This window comes from Barbus barbus (genome assembly GCF_936440315.1).
Source record: "Barbus barbus genome assembly, chromosome: 9".
NCBI classification, from domain to species: Eukaryota; Metazoa; Chordata; class Actinopteri; order Cypriniformes; family Cyprinidae; genus Barbus; species Barbus barbus.
This window is the reverse complement of record NC_136737.1, coordinates 14,007,934-14,013,950: the sequence shown is the minus strand read 5'-3', so window position 1 is coordinate 14,013,950 and position 6,017 is coordinate 14,007,934. Positions and strand designations below refer to the sequence as shown.

Below are 6,017 nucleotides of genomic sequence, written 5' to 3'. Positions count from 1 at the left end.
CTTAAGTCGCTGGGGTATATTTGTAGCAATAGCCAACAATACATTCTATGGGTCAAAATTATTGATTTTTTTTTTATGCCAAAAATCATTAGGATATTAAGTAAAGATCATGTTCCATGAAGATATTTAGTGAATTTCCTACTGTAAATATATCAAAACTTAATTTTTGATTAGTAATATGAATGGCTAAGAACTTCATTTGGACAACTTTAAAAGCTATTTTAAAATATATTGATTATAATATTTGTATTTTTTTTTATAATATTTTATAATAAAATTATAAAAATCATAATATTTTAATATTACTATAATATTTTTGAGTTTTTTGCACCCTCAGATTCCAGATATTCAAATAGTTGTATCTCGGCTAAATATTGTCCTATCCTAACAAACCACACATCAATAGAAAGCTTATTTATTCAGCTTTCAGATGATGTATAAATCTTAATTTTGAACAATTGCCCCTTATGACTGGCTTTGTGGTCCAGGGTCGCACACACACACACACATATATATATATATATATATATATATATATATATATATATATATATATGTGTACAGGATAAACTAAAGGCAGTACAAACAATTACAACCATCCATCGTGTATATATACGCATGTTAGTTTACATTAGTAAATAGTAATATGGTTTTATGTTTAATATTTATCTACTGTAATGCATAAAAAATATATTGCATTATATTTTATCTATTGAGAATCACCACTGAGAATAATAGAAACTATGGAAAAAAAGTGTTTAATTTCCTTTATGCAAAATATAAAGGAATTAAAATATAAAATAAGTTTTATTTGTTTTTTCCCACGCATTCAGACAAATAAAACTTTTATAACACACACATATCTTTCTTTGACTTTCTGACCCCACCAACAGCAGACATCTAACCCAGACATGAAGTTTGGTTAGAATAATACCAAAGAGAAAACATCCAGCTCACTTTCTCTCCCCTACAGTGGCTCATCTATCTGTGCATCCCAACACAACCTCAGACAGGGAAAAACACACAGGCTTCATTCAGAATACTAGAATGGTGGATTTTGCCTTTACACAGTGGGCTTAGATCCAAAACATAATGTATTATGAATATTAGTGAAGATGAAGGTCCATAAAAGCATCTAACAATGAAGAGCGCAGAATACATCATATACTGAGTCTGTGAGTGAGTGAATGAATGTGTTTCAATAATTGAACACTAGTAGAGGTCTCTGGTTACAGGTGCCGGCTGCAGGCTGGCCTGCTCTTCTACTGCTAAAACACGTTTGATCATACAAAGCAACAAGCCACTACAATACTCAAGATATCTAACAACAAAGATACTATATATAACAGTTTTGGAAACATAATGGCTACTTAACATACTTAAGAAGACTGGCATGCTTAGCACGTGACAGGCTCTTACCTCTGACTTCTTGAACTTTGCTTTTAATGTTTTCATCTTGTTTTAAAGTATGTTCATGAGCTGTAATGAATAAAACACATTTTATGTACATTAGGAAATATAAAATATATACTGTTTTACAAACACATGCCTGTGTTTGTAAAACTGTGATTAATGTTAATAGGTTTCTGTGATTAATGTGTTCAATAAGTCTGGCATTAAATCAACTGCAACTCTGCGTCGTTGTTTATTTTGTATAATTATTTATTTTGAATAATCATTCTTGCTCCAAGCACATGCTTGATGGAGACGCAACACTAGAAGTCATAGAAATACGGAAGCTTTATACAGAAGACATTAATTAAACAAGATAAATGCAAAATGACTTACATTCAGTGTTTGATGGTATTCTTTGGCTTTCCTCAGGTCTGCTGTGTGGATGTCCTGTGGTGGGATGCTCTGACGTCATTTGCAGAATACACGCCTGTTGGACTTGGCTGACTGGACCCAAATATAGGTCTCTGCGGAACAAGAAGAAGGTGTTTCCCAATTATTGGGCGTTTTCAAACCGGTCTAGGCATTTTCCAACCATCCAATCAAACCCGTACGGAAGCCCTTTCAGAAGCGGAAATGCGTTATTATTTCTCGCTTTTTCTTGATTTTTACTATTATGTCGATATCGCGACAGCATTTATGTCAAAATAAAATATGTGTATAAAATACAGGCTACAGTACCTATTTTCTTTTTTTTTTTAAAAGTGTTACATTAAACTACTGAGAGATCTTTAATATGGAATTCTTTCATAAACCAAATTTCCCGTTCTTATGTTATAAGATACAGATCTTGTACATAATAGCCTGTGAGTGTGTATTATATTTTATAATATTCTAAAAAAATAATATTTTAATATTTTAAATAATAATAATATTTTTTTATTATAAAAAAAAAAATTACTTTATTACTCAACTATTTATAATTACATTACTGTTTTATTTTCGTTTTGTGTGTGTGTGTGTGTGAACAACACAACATAAATCAAGTTGTAACGGTGATTAACAAGGAAAATTAATAGCAATTTCCAATAAAGTTACCAAATCCTATTGTAAAGCAATGGTGAAAATGATTGTATTGGTCTTTCTCATCTGTATTTTTCAAAATATGATATTTATATGTAATGACTGATATTTGTAGCTTACATTAAATGATATATAAAGTAAAACGTATTGACCTTTAAATTAAGGTAAAATGTGTTAACTTAGAATAATGACTCTGAAAACTTTAAACATTAGCATCACTTTATTGACCATATAGATACTGTAACCAATATGATGAAAAACTATATTGATAAATGCAGCATTCTCTACTTAATGTAATAGTAAAAAAGAGAGAATCCAATAAAATAAAATAAGCAATAAATGTGGCAAGTTCAAACATGAGGAACACATTGCATGAAACATTAGATGCTTCCTCCAGCCTCATAGAAACAGTCGCTTGCGCAGTATCCTTGGAAGTCATCAGAGCCAAAGAACCCCTGCATCACACCTCTTTGCCCTCTTCCTCTGTAGCCTTCACCACAGTCTTTGTATGTAGTCTCACAATGGAGACATCTGGATAGACTGTATGGAACCCTGTACAGGTTTGTGAAATCAGTTCACGACACCTGAAAAAAAAAAGGTTGTCAGCTGACCTCATCATTGTCTTAATATTCAACCATACATAACTGAGAAAAAACAGAGAGAGAGCTGTGATTAACCAAACAGTGACACTAATAAAACTTACTGTCCAACCACCAAAAGTGAGCCTCTCGGCGGAAACTTTCCATGCTCACAATGCTGTTGAAGCACCTGCAGGTGAGGGCAAGGGAGCCAATTGCAACATCACCATCTTGAAGCACAACCTCTAGTAAGATTTCACGAAGGACCAGCGGAGGAAGCTATACATGAACAAAACATAATCTGAACTTCTTGTTTATAATGATTCCCTTGCATTTTATAAATTGAGTAATAACAAATACATGCCTCCTGTATGTTCAGGGGTTGGTCAACGGTTTTTTTTCCCCGTTTTCCCGTTTTTTTCATCCCACTATGAAGGGACAAATGAAGAACATCAGTAAATGACAGTCAACATTTACTATAAATAATAGAGCACCTCAAACAAAATAGATCATACCAGTTTTGTGTGGCTTGTCAGTCCGCCGTCTCTTTCTTTGCTGGATTTCCATGACCGATCTTGATAAATTTATGACATAAAAACACATTAATAATACAGTATATCAAGTTTCATTGCATGAAGATATGACAACTAAAAGTCACACTAACTGTAAAGGCATTTTGCCATCCTTGTCATTATTTTTTAGAAAAGGACTAATAACAAGGAAAATGAAAGAAAGAAAGAAAGAAAGAAAGAAAGAAAGAAAGAAAGAAAGAAAGAAAGAGAGAAAGAAAGAAAGAAAGAGTCAAACACCTTGGTGGGAATTTCTCCAACAAAAGGACAGACTACAAGGGCATAAAATGGCTGCCCATCCACCTGACAAAGAGGAGTATAGTTTGTTTAGTGAATGAAATTCATTAACTTTCAGAACATGTACATTTGAACTCACAGAGCCCACCATATACCTGATGCTCCCCAAACTTTTTGAAAAAGTCTTGTCGTATGCAGTTCTGTTTTGCATTTCTTCTCTCAGTCTGGATAGAAGATCAGTCTTTGATCCTTCAGTGCCAACTCCACAGGCCTTGCAGAGTTTTCCAATGTCTGCAACCTGGTAAAGCACACATATGTTTGATATTACATTACAATATGAAACTAGCTCTTTGTGTGTTAGTTCTAACTACGACTAGAAGGTAACAACTGATTTAGACCTGCATAGTGATTGTTTCATTACTGGTCAACCATCACCATTTTTAATCAACTGCAAATTATAAGAGGCTATAGAGATTTATACTGAGCTGGTGCATACCTTTAGCTTCATTAATTCATCACTGAGTCTCTCTTCTGTCATGTCTATTTCAGCGATGTTGTCTAGTGTATTTGTGGTCTGCACTTTCTTCCACTCTGTGTTTATCACAGATGGTGACCTGCGTGTGTGTCTGCCGATCCATGGGGGCCGATCCATGGGGCCCAGTTCTCATAATTGGGTTTCAAAGTGTAAGGATTTGTGTCTCCAACTAAAATCATACAGAAAATAATGTAGTGAAACAAATTCTTGAAACAAGGCATTTTGTTTAGATGTGGAAATACATGTGTAATGCAGTGGTTCTCAACCACATTCCTGGAGGCCCCCCAACACTGCATGTTTTCCATATCTCCTTAATCAAACACACCCGATTCAGATCATCAGCTCATTAGTAGAGACTCCAAGATCAGAAATGTTTGTATCAGACAATGGAGAGATGCAAAATGAGCAGTGTTGGTGGGCCTCCAGGAACGTGGTTGGGAACCACTGATGCAATGAACTCAACTAGTATATGTACAAGAGACAAGGAAGTTGTTTACATTATTGCACATGATAGCCTAATTGTCTTTTTGCAACTTACTCCTCAACAAGCCAGTTGCAATCCTCTCCATTGAAAGTCTCCCAGAACTCCTCGGAATTCACCTCTCCATTGAAGGTTTCAGTTGGCTCACTTATGTCACTGACTGGATAAAGAAACAAAATTAAATTAACACAAATTAACTGCAAATAGAAAATGACAAAAAACTATGATTGTTTACCTGCCATGTTTAACACTCCCTTTTTATGTAAGTCCATTACAACAACTGGAGGATGATGTCCACATTTTAGACACGAAAAGGCATAATCATGGTGAGTTAGTGCCTCAAAATGTAAATATGCCTGAAGAAACTCTGTCTCCTTTGGGTAAGGCACGCGTGTTGTCTTTTGCAATATGGAACGCACCCTTCCAACTGACACATGATCCTGAGTGAGAACAGTCATGAGAACATATATCAGTGCTAGATTAAGTTGAACAATCTTGAGCCTAATGTATTTTAAATTTCAGAAACAAAACCTGAACAGAATTCCTTATGAAGATGCATAGAAAGATGCTTAGCAGCACTTTATCATTAAAGTTGTGAAGCCCATGCATCCAGTCCTGGTATCGGTAAAACATACCACAATTACTGCATTTCTTGCAGTATGTGGATATTCCTAATGAGGTAAATAAACAGATAATAATAGTACAAAATGTCAAATAATCACTTGGCAATTATTGTGAATAGCATACTTTAATACTCAATTTATACTGGAGTATAATGCAAAAAATGACATGTACTACTCACAAAAAGTTAGGGATATTCAACTTTTGCAAACTGACTTATTGTCTGGGGAGGCACAGCATCCCACTCTTCTTAAAGGGCTGCCCTCAGGTCATTGAGGTTCTGGGGTGCAGGGTCACGACCATGATATTAAAAATAATAAACTTAACAAGCAATGCTTTTTCAGCTTTTCTGTGGAGCTTTTCTTGTTTTCTTACAGCGCACCTCACACTCAAACACCATTTCATATATGAAGGGAGTGTGTTCTGGACTGAATGAAAAAATAATTTATCCAAAATATTATAGTTTTTAATAATGTTTTAATTAGATAAAATTTGCAGTTAGATTAATGTGCACAACACTT

The 6,017-nt window shown here is 34.4% G+C and overlaps 1 long non-coding RNA gene across 1 annotated transcript in view; it reads right to left on the bottom strand.

Annotated features, from left to right (window-relative positions):
* Positions 1-2,678: 2,678 nt before the first annotated feature.
* LOC306875516 overlaps positions 2,679-6,017 on the bottom strand; it is a 4,030-nt gene continuing 691 nt past the window's right edge. The window contains exons 2-11 of the long non-coding RNA XR_013784751.1: positions 5,407-5,546; positions 5,111-5,315; positions 4,933-5,035; positions 4,356-4,563; positions 4,015-4,157; positions 3,863-3,925; positions 3,569-3,627; positions 3,418-3,481; positions 3,179-3,332; positions 2,679-3,059 (exon numbers count right to left, since the gene is read on the bottom strand). This is a non-coding gene — a long non-coding RNA (uncharacterized lncRNA). The remainder of the gene's footprint in view (positions 3,060-3,178; positions 3,333-3,417; positions 3,482-3,568; positions 3,628-3,862; positions 3,926-4,014; positions 4,158-4,355; positions 4,564-4,932; positions 5,036-5,110; positions 5,316-5,406; positions 5,547-6,017) is intronic.